Source organism: Condylura cristata, unplaced genomic scaffold (genome assembly GCF_000260355.1).
Source record: "Condylura cristata isolate star-nosed mole 26May11 unplaced genomic scaffold, ConCri1.0 scaffold00001, whole genome shotgun sequence".
NCBI classification, from domain to species: Eukaryota; Metazoa; Chordata; class Mammalia; order Eulipotyphla; family Talpidae; genus Condylura; species Condylura cristata.
This window is the reverse complement of record NW_004567102.1, coordinates 43262546-43280696: the sequence shown is the minus strand read 5'-3', so window position 1 is coordinate 43280696 and position 18151 is coordinate 43262546. Positions and strand designations below refer to the sequence as shown.

General features: G+C 37.7%; 1 protein-coding gene across 1 annotated transcript in view; it reads left to right on the top strand.

The window, feature by feature from the left end:
* The first annotated feature begins 770 nt into the window (after positions 1–770).
* Positions 771–18151, top strand: part of GPR63 (G protein-coupled receptor 63) — a 32435-nt gene continuing 15054 nt past the window's right edge. Inside the window, exon 1 of the mRNA XM_004673711.2 lies at positions 771–953. The gene's annotated coding sequence lies outside the window, so the exon portion shown is untranslated. The remainder of the gene's footprint in view (positions 954–18151) is intronic.

Sequence of the window (18151 nt, the reverse complement as noted above, 5' to 3'; positions counted from 1 at the left end):
GACTGTGGGCTACTTGTGGAACAGGTTAAGCGTGACTCTGTGTGAGTAGATGCATGTGCTCTCTTGTCGCCATTTCCCTGTCTGGCCTCAGTTAGACCTCTAGGAGGTAAAGTCACTGAATCTTATAAACTCAGTCCCTTCAGGAACACCTTTATGGTGTCATGCGCAGATTATTGGCATTTTACGTAAAGTTGGAAACTGCACCTGCCAGGGTAAGTTATCGCAATATGATGAAGTGTTGCCTAGGCCGATGCAGAAGTACAGGGATGAAGGAGGGCTAGAGAGACTGACTGAATGCGGTTCGGCTGAGGAGATGGAGATCCAGGACATCCAGAGCAATTTCCAGGGTTCATGCTTAGCTGACTGGAAAGTTGCCAGTAATAGAAGCAGGGGATACACAAAGAAAAATATGCTTGTGGAGAAAGAGCTTGAGTGTTGCCTATGAGAATGAAGAAACCACTTTGGTGTCCTGATTTATCTTTGTATATAAAAAATAGTCCAGATAATTTTTAATTCAGTTCAAATTCTCAGTTCTTCCTTACTGACACTTGTTTTTAATTAAAAGTTTGCTTTAAAAAAAAATACGAGATTTTCTTTAAATGTTTACCCCTCCTTCTTGACTTGCCTCCTCCCCCTTCCTCCCGCACCCCCCTCCGAAAATGCGGCGGGCGCCTTTAAGAGGGAGCTTTGGTTACCCTGGGGGCGGGAACCCCTCGGCAGCTCGCGAGGCGGCGGCGCTGGTCGCCTGTGCTCCTCACTTTCTGCTTCTGCTCCCGCCGCCGCCGCCGCCGCCGCCGCCGCCTCCTCCCGTTCCTCCGCGTCCTCTGCCTCGGAGCGGGGTTTTGTGCTGCGGAGGAGAGGAGGGCTATGTCAGGAAAGTTCCGGGAGGGACTGGATGGGGCCATGCTCCCTGGGATCTTCTGCGGGCGCCCGCGCGCAACCCTTTGTATGAGGTGAGACTTGGGGTCCTGGGCCCCCGGGACAGGTAGCTGCCCGCGCCGGAGCGCTTTGAACCTCGGCGTCGGGAAGGGTGTGAGGCTGGGTGGAGTGTGTGGCGGAGACGGAGGCAGGTTCCACCGAAGTTGTGCGGGAGCAGCTGGGGTTTTCGGGAAGGTATTTGCGGCTGGATTTGAGTTATTTCTGCAGCCGGCCCCACACGCTGGGGGCCCAGCCGGGACTCGGTTTCCCCGGTGCCGCCTGGCCTAGTCTCCCGACACCCCCTGACCCCCATCCCCTGCCGGCTGGAGCAGTTAGGCCTTCTAGGAAACCCGTCGGTTGCAGGTCGGCACCCAACGCCCATCTTTCCGCGGGGGCTCTGCGTGAGGATCTGAGTGCCAGGAATGCGAGGAAGGGGCTAGAATCCTCTTCAACTTTTACAGTGTGGTCGCGTCGCTCTGGGGGTGGGGGGTGGGGGTGTGAAATTCACCCTATTTGCCCAAGTTGGAAGGCTGCTGGCGAGCTCCGGCAGTTGCGAGAGGTTGTCTCCCATGTGGGTAAGCTTGAGGCGCTGTGTGTCTTTCAGCCTTGGAAGACTTCAGCATCGCCCTGATTTTAGACCTCCTTGCCCGTCCCCTTTGGGAAACATTCATTTTTTTTGCTTTGCTTTTTTTTTTAAGAAAAGAAATATACAGAGGCTCAGGGCACTGCATCAAAGAAATACCCTCCCCCATACATTCACTGAATTTACCCCCCCCCCATGACTCAAATTGTACGTGATCATCTCGTCCTTCCTGAAATATTTGGAATCTCACACTCAAAAAAAAATACAGGTCATCCTCATAGTAGGATGCATTTTATCAGTAGGCAGAATTAAGTTCTAACCATTTTAATTTTATCTTTGTTTATTGGTGAATTTGGTTTTCATGATATCTTAGACTAAGACGGTTCCAACTAATTTAGAAGTAGTATTTCTAAGAATCATAAATAAAACCAGACGTTTCATGTAGTCAGTCCAACATTGCTTCAGATGGTTTTACCCGTGAGTGAGGTACGTAATACATGTAATTACTTGATGACTCCTGATATATGAGTACATTTATTACACAGATGGGTAAGTTCTTTTTTTCATGTGGTCCTGTGGGTGAAGGAAGTCAGATTTCTCACACCCCCAGGTCTACATCACACCTTTCTGCTCCTGTTTTTTATCTTCTCCATTCACATTGTGTACCAGTTGATTTCACTTACAAATCAAAAGTGCTGATTAAAAGTCCCTATGTTTTGTGAAGTGTTGCATAGCCAGAATTTTACTGACATAAATGAGTACATCATCCAGGTTATTTTGAAAAAATAAATATAGAACATAGGAGCTGCTTTAAACAGTATCTTGAAGTATTTAAATTCTCAGGCAAATGATTTACATGAAACTGTATGAGTGAAAGATGCCCTACCAGATTGGACAGAATATTGTAGTGTCTTATTTATTGCAGTGGGAAAGTTTTGAAAGAAAATTATTACCAAGTAACCATTAATAGAACATATTGTTTGGGATATAGATTTTGTCACTCTGTTGTCAAATATGCCAGGACCAAAACTTCAAAAACAACAACAACAATATCTCAGACATTTTCTGAAGATTTGTGCTAAACTGAACATTCAAGACAAAGAATTTGTTTATAAAAACTTACATACTCAAAGTCCTAACTGCAATTACTATTGTCCCTTAAGGTGGTTGGACTCCAGGCAAGAAAGTACACATTCCAAAAGAATTGGGGGTTCTAAGGTAGATGTGACTTATTTCCTAGAATTGTAATTATTAATAAGAGTTCCTAGAGATTTTGTATGTGATTTATTTGGAGATGATTATTTGTGAATGATTCTTTTTGAAATTAACTGTATCATATATTATAAAGTCTGTCTTTATATATATATATAGAATATACACATGGTGTATATATAAGTATATATAATGCAGATAAATGCACTGTATACAACAAAATTGTTCAGGTGCTTGATAATAAACATACATTAAGCACAGCAGTTCTAAAAGATTAGAAGCTAAAAATAGTTCCTGCTGGGGCTTGTCATCTCTTCAGCATTTTCATCAATATCAGTTAAAAATACTGTTTTCCAACATGTTCTTACCAGGCTTGGATGATGGGACCATATGCCAATCATCCTAACTACATATTTATCAAAATGAATGAAGTAGCCCATTAATGGATGATTAAATCAGAAATTCTTAAGCTTCAATAATTTATCTTCAGTGTAGGAATCCTTAGTTAAAATCTCAATTGTAAATATAATGCTTCCTTTTTTAACACTACAAAAATGACCTTAAAGCAGTACCTATAGGTTTGGTACTAGAGAGTAGACCACAGACAAGTCGAAGGCCATTACTTTTTGGTAATCCAGTTTGTGAAATGCTCAGTGTTTGATTTGAAAGAGGTACACATTAATGCTTGGGAAAATAATATCTTAAATAATACCTGTAATTCCATGCTGCTATCACTACACACAGAACTTTGGAATATGTCTTACATAGTTACAGCTGAAGCTGCTGCATTTCAGCATGTGTATAACATTAGGGATGAAATGAAAATTTTTAGACTGATTTGTGCTTTAGTTTGCTTGGCATTTACTAGAAATATATTTGCTACAAATGTTCTTTGTTGTATGTAGCAATTTTTTCCTTCTTTTACAATATGAAGTAGTTAGGATGAGTTCTTAGGGCTTACTTGAAACAGACAGTAATAAGTCACAGAATTTATGTTGTTTTTCTCACCTTTCAGAAAAATAACATTTTAAATGTTTGACTGTGAGCCTTAGACTGCAGACTTTCAGAACAGAGGAGATGTTGGTCATTTGTAATTTCAGCTTCCTGAGACTTTTTCATTAAGTCAGATGTGGTCCTAACCAGGTTGTGATCCTGGACCACGATCCCTATTCTAGAATAATCGCTGCCTTGTGTCTCTCTAGCCTAGTGATTTCTGCATGGTTAACTAGTAGGACAAATTATGACACATATAATGTGATTGAAAATTCAAATTGATTAGATATTTAATGAAACTAAGGATTAGTTATTACTTTGTTTAGACTTGGATTATTTTTCAGCGTTGTTGCTTTTTAACTATACACTAAAATATGAAACACATTTAAAAATAAAGGTCAAATGTGGTCCGAATATGAACTGGGTGATCCACAAAATAGGTACTTTTGCAACCACAAAACATGGAGAACATTCCAAATAATTTGCAGTGTGGGCAGCCCAACAGCTTTAGTGTTTAGTTGGCTTGAGGCAGTGTGCCATGCTTATAAAAATGATTTCTGAAGCTGACAGCAAGCTGTTTCAGACTTTGAGTTTGACACATAGGATAAAGTCCCTTTAGCCTCTATGTCAGTAGATAGGAACAGAATTGGTAAAAGTGATTTATTTTTATTTGTGTAACAGATGATTCCGAAATCTAAAACTCTAGCTTAATATATTGGAAATCTCACTCATGTTCATTACAAATGTAATGAAGAGTTGAGAAAGTTGAATTTTAACAGCATTGTCAGGTCTTGGGCAAAAGAGAATATATTTGCAATTAGGAAGGTAATCTAGCAGTCACCTATTAAAATTAATAAAAATAATTGACACCAGTGATTTTCAAATGCCTAAATGATAGATTGGTCTTCTGTTCAGTTGACAGAAGTTGACTAAGAAGTTATGGTTAAAACCTCAGAAAGCAATGTAAAGCTTATCATTACAATGACACATGAAGATTTCAACTGAAAATTATCTAAGAATCAATATTAACATATATGCCAGGTACATCTAACTGGGATGTTTTTAATCTAAATTGAGCCTGTTAGGATTATTACTTCTAAAGTATCTGCTTTGGGGGGGTGATGCAGAGGGGTTTGATTCTTTATTTTAGGTATTACTTTTCAAACGGAGAGGCCATCACTTCCTCCTTTAAAAAAAAAAAAAGGCAAATGCATCAGTAATTTTTGAGAAAGAGCATTTGCAGACATTTAAAAGATCCCTGAGGTTTGGATTAGAATAAGGGTTTTAACTGAAACTTACTGAATTATCAGTTAACATCTGTGTGGGGTGTTTGGCACAGTGCCTGGCTGAAGGTTGGGGGAGGTGTCTGCTGCAGGTTTTTGATCAAGAAGGTCCTGGGCAGGTACAGATCGAAAGATTTGGAGTGGAAAGGGGCTGGTGCAGGCATTGCTGCATTACCTCACAAAAGAGAGGTATACTACTAACAAAATAATTTTTTTGATCATTTTTTGCTTTTTTTTTTTTCAATTCTAGGCTGTATATGAAATAGACTGTTTTCTTGGCTTCTGTTATGGATTGAATTGAACCTCCTCTCCAACCATAACATCCTATGTGATTACATTTGGAGACAAGAGTTAAATAGCCCACTATTTGCTCCCCTCAGCAGTGTATTTCAGTAGATCTACCTGTCCTGCTCCCCGCTCTGTTTCTGGTGAATCCTCTCACCTCCAGTACCGCTGACCTATACCCCAGTCCTTATATTTAAAAATAAATAAAATTCTTGCAAAAACACAACACAAGGTGGCTGAATTTGAACAGAATTGAAAAGTGGCTCATCCCAGATGAGGGTCAAATATATCCTTAATTGTGGCCCCCTGGACAAATGGCAGGCCCTATACTCATGGGAGTCTCAAAGCTGTCCGGTCCTTATACATAAAAGAGATCAGTCAAACACTAATGTAGAATGTGTGACAAGAATGCAACTGGCATTCCAGTAGGAAAGTTAAAAAGGTACCTATGGTCTGTGTCCTTATTTATATTCTCATAAGCAAGTTAAAGATGGCAAGCTGCAGGTTTCTTCTGGGGAGTTAACTTTTGAAAGGAATAATTTTGCTGTGCTTAATTTCAGATGGTTACATCTTGGTAAACATTTTCATTAAGAATGTTTTGTCTTACCCTTTTTTCATATGACATACTCTTTTTTCTCTTTTAAGTCTTCATGATGTAGATATGTGTGTGCAGCTATGGTTTTGATGAACAGTTGAAATAGAGTTTAATAAGAACCTTAGCATTTATATCTCTCAGAACTTGGTTACTGTGCATTAGCAATACAGATTTAGCACAGTGATAAAATGAAGCCAAGAACAAAAAAGGATATATAAAATAATCAACTTGGTTACCTTTGGATAATTTTTCCATACTTCAGTGATAATTATGTTATAAAATTCTTCTTTTATTGTTTGCTATGTTCTTTTTATGAAGTATTTTTTTATTTTGCACCCTGAATTTAAAATTTATCTTTTTGTCCTGCTAAATTTCCTCATCTTGCATAAAGCAGCACCAAAATAGAAACCATCTTGAAGTTCACACTCTAGAATCTCTTTCTAGTAAGTCTTTGCTGAGCTCTAGATTCTAAGTTGGAATAAAGTTCCAGGAAAAGATCTCTCTGATAATTATTTCTTAGTGGATAGAGTGAGAACATTCACATCAAAGCCATATTATATGAGATATCCATTTAGTTTTTGACCCTTATAGGAAGTAACTTTTTCTTTTATTTGAACTTTGACTGGGAACAGTTCACTGAATACTGTCCCTCCCAGAATCTATGTTAAATTCTGCATATTCTACTCAATTGTAGTATAATAAACAGTTTGTCTATAAGAAATGTTCACATTTATTTCATAACCATAGGTATACTGTATATGAGGGCCATTTTAATGCAGTGGTCTTGCCATTATTGAATGTGTATTGAGGACATACAGAGGCAGGTACATGTAGATGCCACTTGGTATCACTCACAGAGATCAAGTGAGATGTGAGAATGAGTAAACATAATAAAATTGGAGAAACTCCACATAATTATGGCAATATTTAGTATGTTTCCATATTTTTATGTTTGAGAGGAAATCAGGAATTTTTATTCTGATTATTGCATATACAGTTGACATGGACCCAGAGTGCTTTGCAAAGTGAATTCCCTTTAGGTCCTTGGTCTTGCCAGTTGTGTGGTAGTTACATCAGCACTTTTGAACTTTGCAAGGCTTTTTCTGATGCATTAATCTTTGAGCAGAGGACTAGCAGCATATTTCTCACTGAATGATAACATCATTGTTACATAATCAATGGGGAACCTCATATTAAACACACCACAACCTCAACCTAAACCCATTAAACAACCACAACCTCAACCTAAACCCTTTCTCCCTGTGATTTTATGATCCATAGTGAGAAATTGTTCTTTACTATTTAGATTACAACCACTTTATCCCCTTGATTTTGTTTTTATTTCTAAAGGTTCAAAATGAACATTGCAGATTTTCTTAAAGTTTTTTTTTGGGGGGGGCTATGGAGACTATCTATAAAAATACTATTTAGTACTATGAATTTAGAATGACAATTTTGTAAACTTTTCACTGAAAGTATTCCTTCCCCATTGCTGAATGAAGAGCAGACTTGATTGAAAATTAAAATTAAAATTTAGAAATAATAGAAGTGAAAATAAATTTGACTTAGAGGAATGAATGAATTCTGCTTTATGGCAGGATTTAGTAAAGAGTCCTTGAGCTAGTCTTATGTCAAGAAATATTTTCTTAGTCTACAATTTGCCAACAATTTCGTTTTAGAAGACTTTTTCAGTATCACATATATTTTGTAAAATTGTATTTATTCTTGTAATTTACTCTTGCAAAATTATGTTTATGACTATTATTTTACCTCTTACTCATTATGATCAACTTATTGCTATCCCTTCACCACCAACAAGTAAACCCTAATACAAAATGAAGTATAAATTCAAAGTCAAAACTTACTTGTTATCAGCCTAGTAGTTTCAATTCATTTTAGTGGTTATGATCATAGAGCATCAAGTTTTGAACATGTTGCAAGAAAAGGAGGAGTTAAGTTTTTTTTTCTATTTTCTGATCTTGGCATCTAAATTTTTTTCATGGCACAAACAAGGTGTAATCCAGTGGTTAGGGTGTATTTGATGTTTCAGTGTTTCTGAGAGAAATAGAACCAATAAGAGATATGTATAGATGATTTACTACAATAAATTGAATCATAAACAATTATGGAGGCTGGGAAGTCTCACCACCTGCCCTCTTAAAGCTGGAAACCCAGGAAAGCAGAGCGTATAGTTTTACGAACTGGAGAGCCAATAATGAAAGTATCGATTTGAGGGTATAATGATGTCTCAGCTCAGTCAGAGTTTTTGAATTCCACGTTCCTTGATCTTTCTGTTCTGTTAAGACCCTAAAAGGATTGAGTGATCATCCAAGAGAAGGCACTTGGAGAGGGTAACTAACTCAGCTGATCAATTCAAAACCTATTCTCATCCAGACACACCCAGAAATGATGTTAAAGCTGACACCCTGTGTCTCAGTCAAGATGACACATAAAATCGGCCATATACCTGGGAGCTATCTAAAATCAGGAGATATATATGTTCTTTCTTCATTGTCTTCCTGGTTTAGTCAGAAGCTAGCTGGCTGAGAGCACCAAATGTTTGTTGAAGGAAGAAAGGAAATGAATTTAAAGAAGTGATAAGTCAAGGTGAAAGAGCTTGTTGAAGATTTAATAAGCTACATAAATGGCCTGATTGGGAGACAGTATCCCAGCAAGTATGCAAGGGAAGGTCATTTCACTGCGCTCATGATGATTATTGACATTTCCTTTATCTTTTTTGGGTGGCCACTTTGAATGCTAAAATGAAAGTCTTCATAGATTTTTTTGAGCTCTAAGTATTTTAAGTATGACCTTTAGATTTTTCATACACTTCCCAAGTTAACCAGAATTATTTTGATCATGGCAGTGAATTAAGGTCAAGACAGATTTAACATTATTTCTGAGGATGAGTCAAGGCTGCTCTTCAGCAATCCTGTTTTGAAAAGACATACTAAGAGCAAAATGATCTTTAATTTTGTGCTGTTTCTCCTGTGTTTTTGCTAACATCCCACTCATAAAAAATCAGCAATTCTGTATTTTCCCTTATGTTCATTGTTGGAGTGTACTAGGTAGTGAATTATATTTACATACATACGGACCAGAGATTTTAACATTCTTTTTTTTTTTTCTTTTTTAAAATTATGGTTGACTATTCTAGCTATAACTAAAAGACTTTTTGAGGTCTCTGGTAAAATTTCTATTACACCAAATGAGAAAACTTTTTCCATTGAAGCCAGTGGGGTAGAATAGCAAGGTAGTCTTACACATTATTTTATACCCAGAGATGGTGTTTCCACCATGCCAAGCAGTGACACTGTCCAGAGGTATAGACAGAGAGAGGAGACCCTGGTGTAAGTCTATGTGTCCCAACTTTGGTTTCAGAGACAGATAGCATGTCATATGAGTCTTGGGCAATTAGGACAGAGCCTGACACATGGATGATATTTCTGTTGAGTTGATTTGTTTGAGCTCTCAGAGGCACGCACATCATCAAAAAGTATCCTTATGAAAAACAAGTAAAATATAACACAGTTATGTCAAGAGATAGGAATCAATTGGACACCATTATAGTAGTGATTTTCTTTTTTCTTTTTTTTTTTTTTTAAAAAAAGAAAGATTTGTTCATTTATACATACAGATCTGGGGTACAAGCCAGAGGGGCAGGGGCAGTGAGAGAATTCTCCAGAGATAGAGTGGGGAGCAGACAGGCAGATTGACGGAATACACTGCTAAGGGGAGCAACAGGAGGGTCAGGAGAGGTCTGCCACACCTTTGGTGGTCAATTTCTGCAAGGTCTAAGAAAGAATACAGAGACTTCCACATGTGTGAAGCAATGAAAGAGCAAGAGAAGCTGCATCTCTTTTTTTCTGTAAAGAAGCTACTGAAATTCACCCATCTGAAATAAAGAAAGTGGGCGTTAGAGGGAGAAAGTCAGAGCAAGAGAAACAAAATACCATATCAAACTCACAGCACAGAAACGTAAAGGAAGAAACAGGCTTAAATTCAGTTTGGCATGAGATATGAAAAAAATCTTCTGCAAGGGTGATTGTGTGGGATCCTTAGTGTCACTTTGAAGTGTTGGTGTTGTGGAGGACATGACTTTCTATTCTGGCCCAAGTAGAACTGCTATCTCATATTTGTGAACACTGACTATATATGCTAGTACTGTGCATTTGCTGTTACTTTACTTTGCACTATGATCACATTTTTTTTTTTTCTGAGAAGGAACAGAACGATTTAATTTATCCCAGTCTCACACGCTTTATTAGTGGCAATCATATTCTGACCACAGCTAAGATGGACACAGTGGGGATCTAGAGGAAAAAGATGGAAGTGGTTAGTAGAAAGCCGGTGTGGCCCTGACTGCCTTCTCATTTCATCCCGAGCACATTGCCAAGGTCTTCTGTAGCAAGAAACAATGGAGAAGAGATTACTTACATTTTTAGTAGGAATATGATGTATGATGGTGAAAACATTTAGTTTTGATTGGACAGACTTATTTTAAGGCCTGAGAACTTTCATTGTGCTAACTTTGTGTCCATTAAAGAAAAATGTAAGTGTCTAATTGTGACATAAATATCCATATAAGAGGATAAAATAGGTTGCAGAAGAAAACAGGTTTAAAAAGTAGAATGGCAAACTAAACTGTACCCTGAAATTCATATGGCTCTAAAGTGGATTAAAATGCAAACAAAACTGAAAACTTTTGTGGAATTTATCAATATAAGCAGAAATAAGCAGGGGTTTTTCTTTTCTTTCTTGTTTTTGTTTAAAATTGCATTGATTCTTAGGGAATGTTTGTGGTGTTATCACCTCAGAAAGATGATGAAAAAATAAATACGAAAAGGGAAGGCACTGTATTTTACATTAGTCAGTAAAAACTTAGGAGGAAATGTGGGGTACTTTTGAAAGTAGTGACTAGAAAAACTACTATATTTAAATTTTGTGCTTTGGGAGATAGCAAACTTCTATTCTACTGATATGTCTATTATGCCTTTTTCTAGTGAGAGTACATTTCTTGCATAATAATTAATACACTTGACCAAAGGAAAAGATACATTTGAGAAATTCCTTTTGTCACCAGTTTTCAAATTGGTAAGTATTCTTATTATGTTGTACCCACAGACAACAAGCATGATGGAATAAATAGAAGAATGCCCCTTTTGTTTCCTTGTTGTCTTTCCTAAGGAATAAAGTCTTTTTTAAAGAACTAAACCTTATGATTATTGAAAGGAAAGGCTAATGTGTATTTAAAATATATAAAATGTTCGAGAATGTTCGAGTATTTTTTTCATAGTATCATTTAATATGTAAGGGGAGAAAGTAAGGGGGAAAATCGCTAATAATCTTACTAGTCAGGGACATATCTTAATACTTTGATATTTTCTTTCTATCCCCTTTAAATTAAAAAAAAACAGCAGCAGCAAAAGTATACTTTATACATAGCTTTGTAGTATGTTTTCTCCACTCAACATACTTTCATAATATATTCTCAGAATATTTAATGTCATTTCTTGTATTTTTAAGTACTCTTTAAAACAGTTTTAATGGTTATATAATCAACTATTACATAAATCACATAATTGACTCAATCTGTTTCTTAATGTGAAATGTTAAGTTGCTTCTGTTTTCCTATTACCACATCAGTGAAGTTTTTTTTTAACAGCTTTAGTGAGGTATATTTAATATATCATGAAATCCAACCTTTCAATTGTACAGTTCAAATGGCACAAAATCATTACTGTAGTTGGTTTTAGAATATTGTCTCCCTTTGTTAGGGGGAAATGATGTCCTGAACAAACTATAAACACAGGTTTCATGGACTCCACCCCTACCCAGGCAATGAGATCCAAGACACCAAGGACAGCAAATTCCACAGGGTCATCACCACTGAAGGGAGGATTGCTGGGAACTGAAGATGGAGTTAAACAGCCAGGCCTGGTATATAACCAGACATGGGGGCCCAAAGGTCCATTGGGTTATGACTGGTTTTCAGCATGTTATTGGGGTCCCAGCTCAGAACTTGTAGGACACATTCACCAATTTCTCTCTCTCTTTCTCCTTTTTTCATTTCCCCTTTTTGTAAATAAAACCTTTATTAACCTTTTTATGTTTGCCTAGAGTTAAATCTCATTGTAAATTTCTTTTAAGTGTGCTGGTGAGGGCTCAGCATTGGTCACAGTCAGGCCAACCCATTTCACATTGAGATTACCCTAGAACACCCACAGTGAATTCCCTCATTCTCATTTTTAGTTGATCATCCCTCCCATTTATAGTTCCAGGCAACCTCTAATCTACTTTCTGTCTCTATACAGTTGACTTTTCTCAACATAGCATGTATGTGGAATTATGTAAAAAGTGGTTTCTTGTAGCTGATTTCCTTGCCATAATATTTTTGAAGTACCTTTGTGATATACATGTATCAGTACTTTATTCCATTCTGTTGCTGAACAGTTTCCCACTTTAGGACTAGAACTCATTTTGTCTATCATTCATCAGTTAATGGACATTTAGGTTGTTTTGTCCTATTATGAGTAATTCTGCTATAAACACTTTTTGTTGAAGTCTTTATGTATATGTACATTTTCATTTCTCTTGGTTAGGTATCTAGGCATTAAATTGCTGAGTTGTAGGGGAATATTATATGTAACTTTCCAAGAAACTACCAAACTGTTTTCCAGTTTGGTGTCACCATTTTCCATTAGTACCATAATGTATGAGGGTTCCTATTTCTCTGTATCCTTCCCAACATTTGCTATTTTTTGTTGTATTTCTTCTTCTTCTTTTTGCAGTATATATGCTGCCGAAGTGAGCACTCTATCATATTTTTTTTTATTTATTCATACAGAACTGGGGTACAGGCCAGAGATGCTGAGGGTGAGGGGATTCACCAGAGACAGAGTGGGGAGCAGAACAGGCAGATCAATGAGGTACACTGCTGAGGGGAGCAGTGGGCGGGTCAGGAGAGGTCTGCCACGCCATGTGGATCACCTCCGGGGCAGGCCGGGATCGAACTCATACGGTAGTGGCTTAAGCTTCTTAGTGCAGTACTTTAACCCGCTGCATCACCAGGGAGGGCTCTGTATCATATTTCTTAAGGACAACCTATTGGATGTGAAATATCTCATGATAATTTTAATGTGCATTTCTCTAATGACTGTGATCTTGAACATGTGAAACATTTATATGTCTTATTTTTTGAAATGTCTTTTTATATGTTTTGTCCATTTTTGATGTGTTGAATATTATTAAGTTATAAATGCTCTTTATAAATTCTGGCTCAGATTTTTTTTTTATTAAATACGTGTTTTGTAAATACAATTTGTTGCTTGAACTTTCATTAATGATATCTTATGAAAGTGCAAAAAATTTTAATTTTTATGAGATATATCAATTTTTTTATAAACTGTTCTTTTGGTGTCATATCTATAAAATATTTTAAATATATCATATTATTTAACTAGAATTTTTTTTTTAAAAGATTTATTTATTTGTGCAAACAGAACTGGGGTACAGGCCAGAGGCTCGGGGGCGGTGAGAGGCTCCACCAGAGACAGAGTGGAGAACAGAACAGGCAGATGGACGAAGTACACTGCTGAGGGGAGCAGCGGGCGGGCCAGGAGAGGTCTGCCACGCCATGTGGTCACCTCCGGGGCAGGCGGGAATCGAACTCATGCGGAAGTGGCTTTAGATTCTCAGTGCTGTGCTTTAACCTGCTGCGCCACCAGGGAGGGCCCTTAACTAGAATTTTTAAAGCTTATTTTAAGATATTTCCTGAGGATGGATCCTGGGAAGTAAAAGTTGTAGAAACTTTCATTATATTAGTCTTTAGTAAAGTGTTTTTGAAGTGTTACATGCAAACAGGAAGATGGACAAATCCTAAGAATATGGGTCAGTGAAGTTTAAACAAATGAATATATGTGTATAATCATGACACAGTTTAAGAGGAATGTTACCAGCATTCCAGATTGAACTTCCTCCTCAAAACATTCCAGAAGCTGCTTCCCAGTTATTACTTTTTTTTTTTTTGCAAAAGTAGCCAGTAATTACTAACACTGTGATTTAATCTGGTCTCCTTTTGAATTTTATATAAATGGAATAATGCGATATATAGATTTTTGTACACCTGTCTTTTGCTTAGTACTATATTTGTGATATTCACCCATATGGCACGTTGCAGAAGTTTGCTCATTTTCATGACTGTATAATATTTCACCATAGGAATTTATTTGACGATTCTATTGACGACATTTTTGCTGTTTTAATATTTGGCTGTTTCAAATAGTGCTGCTAAGAACACATTTGTATTTGACTTTAGGTGCATAATTTTTGGAGCATTTCTATTCATTCTATATTCAGGAGTGGGTTTGCTGTGTTTTAGAACAAATGTGTGTATTAACTTATACACATTTGTGTGACACACACATTTATTTTAGGGTATGAGTCCTTTGTCAGTTATATGATTGTAAATGTCTTCTTTTCTCATACCTTTTTGTTGTCATAGTGATACCTTATTTCAATTTGCTAATCTTTCCTATCTTTATAAGGAGTGCTTTTATTGTCCTATTTATTTCTTAAAATATATTTGACCATACAAATATATGGGAAGGATGGAATTGGACTTTTGGTAGTAACTTAATGTGATATAAATGTTGTCAGTTTATAATAATGTATACCCAGAGCCTATTAAACCAGTATTACTTAATTAAAAAAAATATTTAAACCTTGGAACATTACTTAAGATTGAGAAACTTAGACTTGAGCTGATTGGCTGGTTTTTGGTTGTTCTGAAACCTCTTCTGTTCCCTGCCCATGCATACACTGCAAGTGATGCACTTCAGATGTTGATTCCCCAGCCCTCCTGTGAGCTCTGAATTCCTGCTTCCTGTCCCTTGAGACTGATAGACACTGTTCAGCTTCTCAGCCCTCAAGCTGCCTTACTCACACAAGTTTAAACTTCTCAGCTGCTTTTAAAAGTCTTTCATTTGCCTCTGAAGGCTCTCAGCTCTCAGCTGCTTTGAGAAAACTTTTGAACTGACATTTAGAATTGTCTCATACTTGGAGTGGGAGAGCAAATCTGAATACAGAGCAGCCTCACCTTTTCATACTTTTTTCTTTTCTTTGTTTCTCAAGTCCTTCCTACTTTGGTACATCTTAAGCCTTCAAAGAAGTTTTAGAGAATTATCCAATGTTAGGAGTTGTTTTGGTGGGAATATTGGTCTGCTACAATCTTGTCTTTCCAGTAAAGAAAGTCCCTTCAAATGATTTCAATGCTGTTGCTATAACATGCTGCATCATGGGCATGGTTGCATTTCCAATGGTGGAGTATTTAGTTTACCAGAATTATTTTCATCTTTGTTAAATCTTTGAAAATGTGTTGTGCAAAATATTACATTGTATTTTTCTTTTAATTTTTATTTTTTAGTTTGTGAGCTTGGCCACTTACTTGGCAACCATCCCAGGCCGTGTAGTTTCATTCAGGCAGCTTAAAAAAAGAAACTTGAGGGCCCTCCCTGGTGGCGCAGCGGGTTAAAGCACTGCACTGAGAAACTAAAGCCACTTCCTCATGAGTTCGATTCCCGCCTGCCCCGGAGGTGACCACATGGTGTGGCAGACCTCTCCTGACCCGCCCGCTGCTCCCCTCAGCAGTGTACTTGTCGATCTGCCTGTTCTGCTCCCCGCTCTGTGTGTGGTGAATCCTCTCACCCTCCGCATCTCTGGCCTGTACCCCAGTTCTGTATGAATAAATAAATCAATCTAAAAAAAAAAAAAAGAAAAAAAGAAACTTGAAGCCCTTGGCGTCATCCCCATAGGTTTTTTGTTTGTTTGTTTTTCTTCTAAGATTTATTTATTTATTTGTACAGAATTGGGGTACAGGCCAGAGATGCTGAGGGTGAGAGGATTCACCAGAGACAGTGGGGAGCAGAACAGGCAGATCGACGAAGTACACTGCTGAGGGGATAAGCGGGCGGGTCAGGAGAAGTCTGCCACGCCATGTGGTCACCTCCGGGGCTGGCAGGGATCAAACTCATACAGAAGTGGCTTAAGTTTCTCTGTGCTGTGCTTTAACCCGCTGCGCCACCAAGGAGGGTCCCCCCATAGGTTTTTTAACAATATGCAGGGGCAACAACCATCAGGGAGACAGAAATTTGGGCTCCTGTGAATCTCTGTACACTCCTCTGGGCTTCCTCTCGCAGCCATGGCTAGTCCTCCTCATTTAGCCATACCCTGCCGCTTTGCACTGCAGCCGTCCTTTGCCACACACATCCCTGTGTGACCCTGTCCTTATAGCCTCAATTCTAGACTCAGTTCTAGACTCACTCACACATGCCCACACCATACTCCAGGTGTCCACCATCAGCCCTGTGTACCTTGTGCCTACTCTCTCAAGCGCCTCCTGCATTCATCGCTGCAGGTGATAGCCACAGAGGCCCGTGGCACAAAAGCCTGACCATTTCATTTACCATATATCACTGTTTCCAATAGTGGTTAGTCTTGTGTATCATTTACTTATGCTTTATCTTTTAATATCTATAATTTTTAAAGAACATCGCCTGTATTTATAAGAATTCATACATCTGAAGATAAAGGGTTATTACCTTCCAGGACTTAAAACAATTGATTTTCCATTGACCTTCACACCATTTCAAGACGTGTTTGTCTCTTAGTATCTGGGACATAGTGTACCCCATGTTAATACAAAGCAAGAACGCATGAAAAAATAATACAGATGTGAAGATTGTTTTCTGTGTCATGTCCTGTTCTGTGACTATCACCATGGAAAGTTTGTTTAGTTACTGATTTATATTCACTTATAAATCTGCCCTTCAATCTAAGGCATTCCATTTTTGAGTTACTATTTTCTCACACTCAACCAAATGATGACTTTAGGACCAAATGTTCCTTTGTGATATACCACATTTGTTGGGGTTAAGTATCTGTTCCATAAAGCTCCACAGTTATAAAAGGGTAATTATATGTCTTAAGTTCTTAAGTTTAGGTTAATGTCTTTCCTCGAAGTATCATATCAGTGTTGAAGAGCAACCTTATCAGTTGCATCTTGAAAGTGTTTAGATTGACTACAGCATGCACATAAAAATCTAAAATGTTCTCTGTTCTCTTAGGTAACACTAACCAAGTATTTAGATTTCAGGCTTAATTTTCAGTCAACATTATGAAAATCATGCGTGAGGATGAGGAATAGTGGAATTTTCCATATGGTTGTTGAACACACTTTGCTTCTTTTAATTGCAGAAGTATCATTTTGCTCCTGGGAGTGTCCTTGTTTTAGTCTCTCACTGCCCTACCTTATTTTTTTATTTTATTTTTTTTTTTTGGTCAGTTCATCAACTTTGCTTAAAACATAATGTCTGTTCTGCTGCCTGTGGCCCTTAGGGAATGACGTTCTGAAGAAAAATTGAAGCCTTTGGGGAAGGCTCATCTAAAAATAAAATTCTCAAGGTGTTAGACCAAGGGTGTGGGCCAAATTCAGAGACAGCACTTTTAACTTAGCAAATTGGAATAAAAGTCCCTTTTTCTGTCCTAAGATTATGAGAGAGGATGCAAAGCATTTTGGAAAGAGGAGGAAATTTGGAGCCAAACTGCCCTGGGTTCCAGTTCCTGCTCTTTCACCAGCTGTGTGCCTGCAGACCTGCCATGCTCTGAACCTCCATTTATGTGGCTTCAGAATGGGGTAAATAATGTCTGTCTTTTGGGTGGTTTGTCAGGATTAGCAATAGAGGTCTGATACATGCTGAGTATTTAAGAAATGGCAACTATAATTATACATTTTAAATTTTGTCTTATTCTGGAATGAATCTTTTTTTCCCCTCCCTTAAATGATGATTCACAAACTAGAGCCCGGTTGCCTAGGTACTAATCCTAGCTCTGCTACTTATTAGATTTGTGACCTTGGGCAAGTTACCTAATTTCTTTGTCGTGCAACTTCCCCACCTGTAAATGAGGATAATTATGATGCTTACCTTGTACAGTTGTTAATTATATTAACATTTGGGATGTAATTAATAGCATCTGGCTAATATAAAAGCACTAGGTAAATATTTGATATATAAAGTAAGTAATCAGCTGTCCTTGTTTGTTATTATTAATACAGGCAGTGATGGGGCAAGAGGCAACACTGCTATGTGATAAATAAGGTGAGAGAAATAGGCACAAAGAAGTTTAGTGAGATGCAAATTGTCATTTCTGAAGCTGGCATAAATTCAGAAGGTTGCTGTTGATCAGTAGGAATACCTGAGTGGTCAGATACTGACTTTTAGTCAC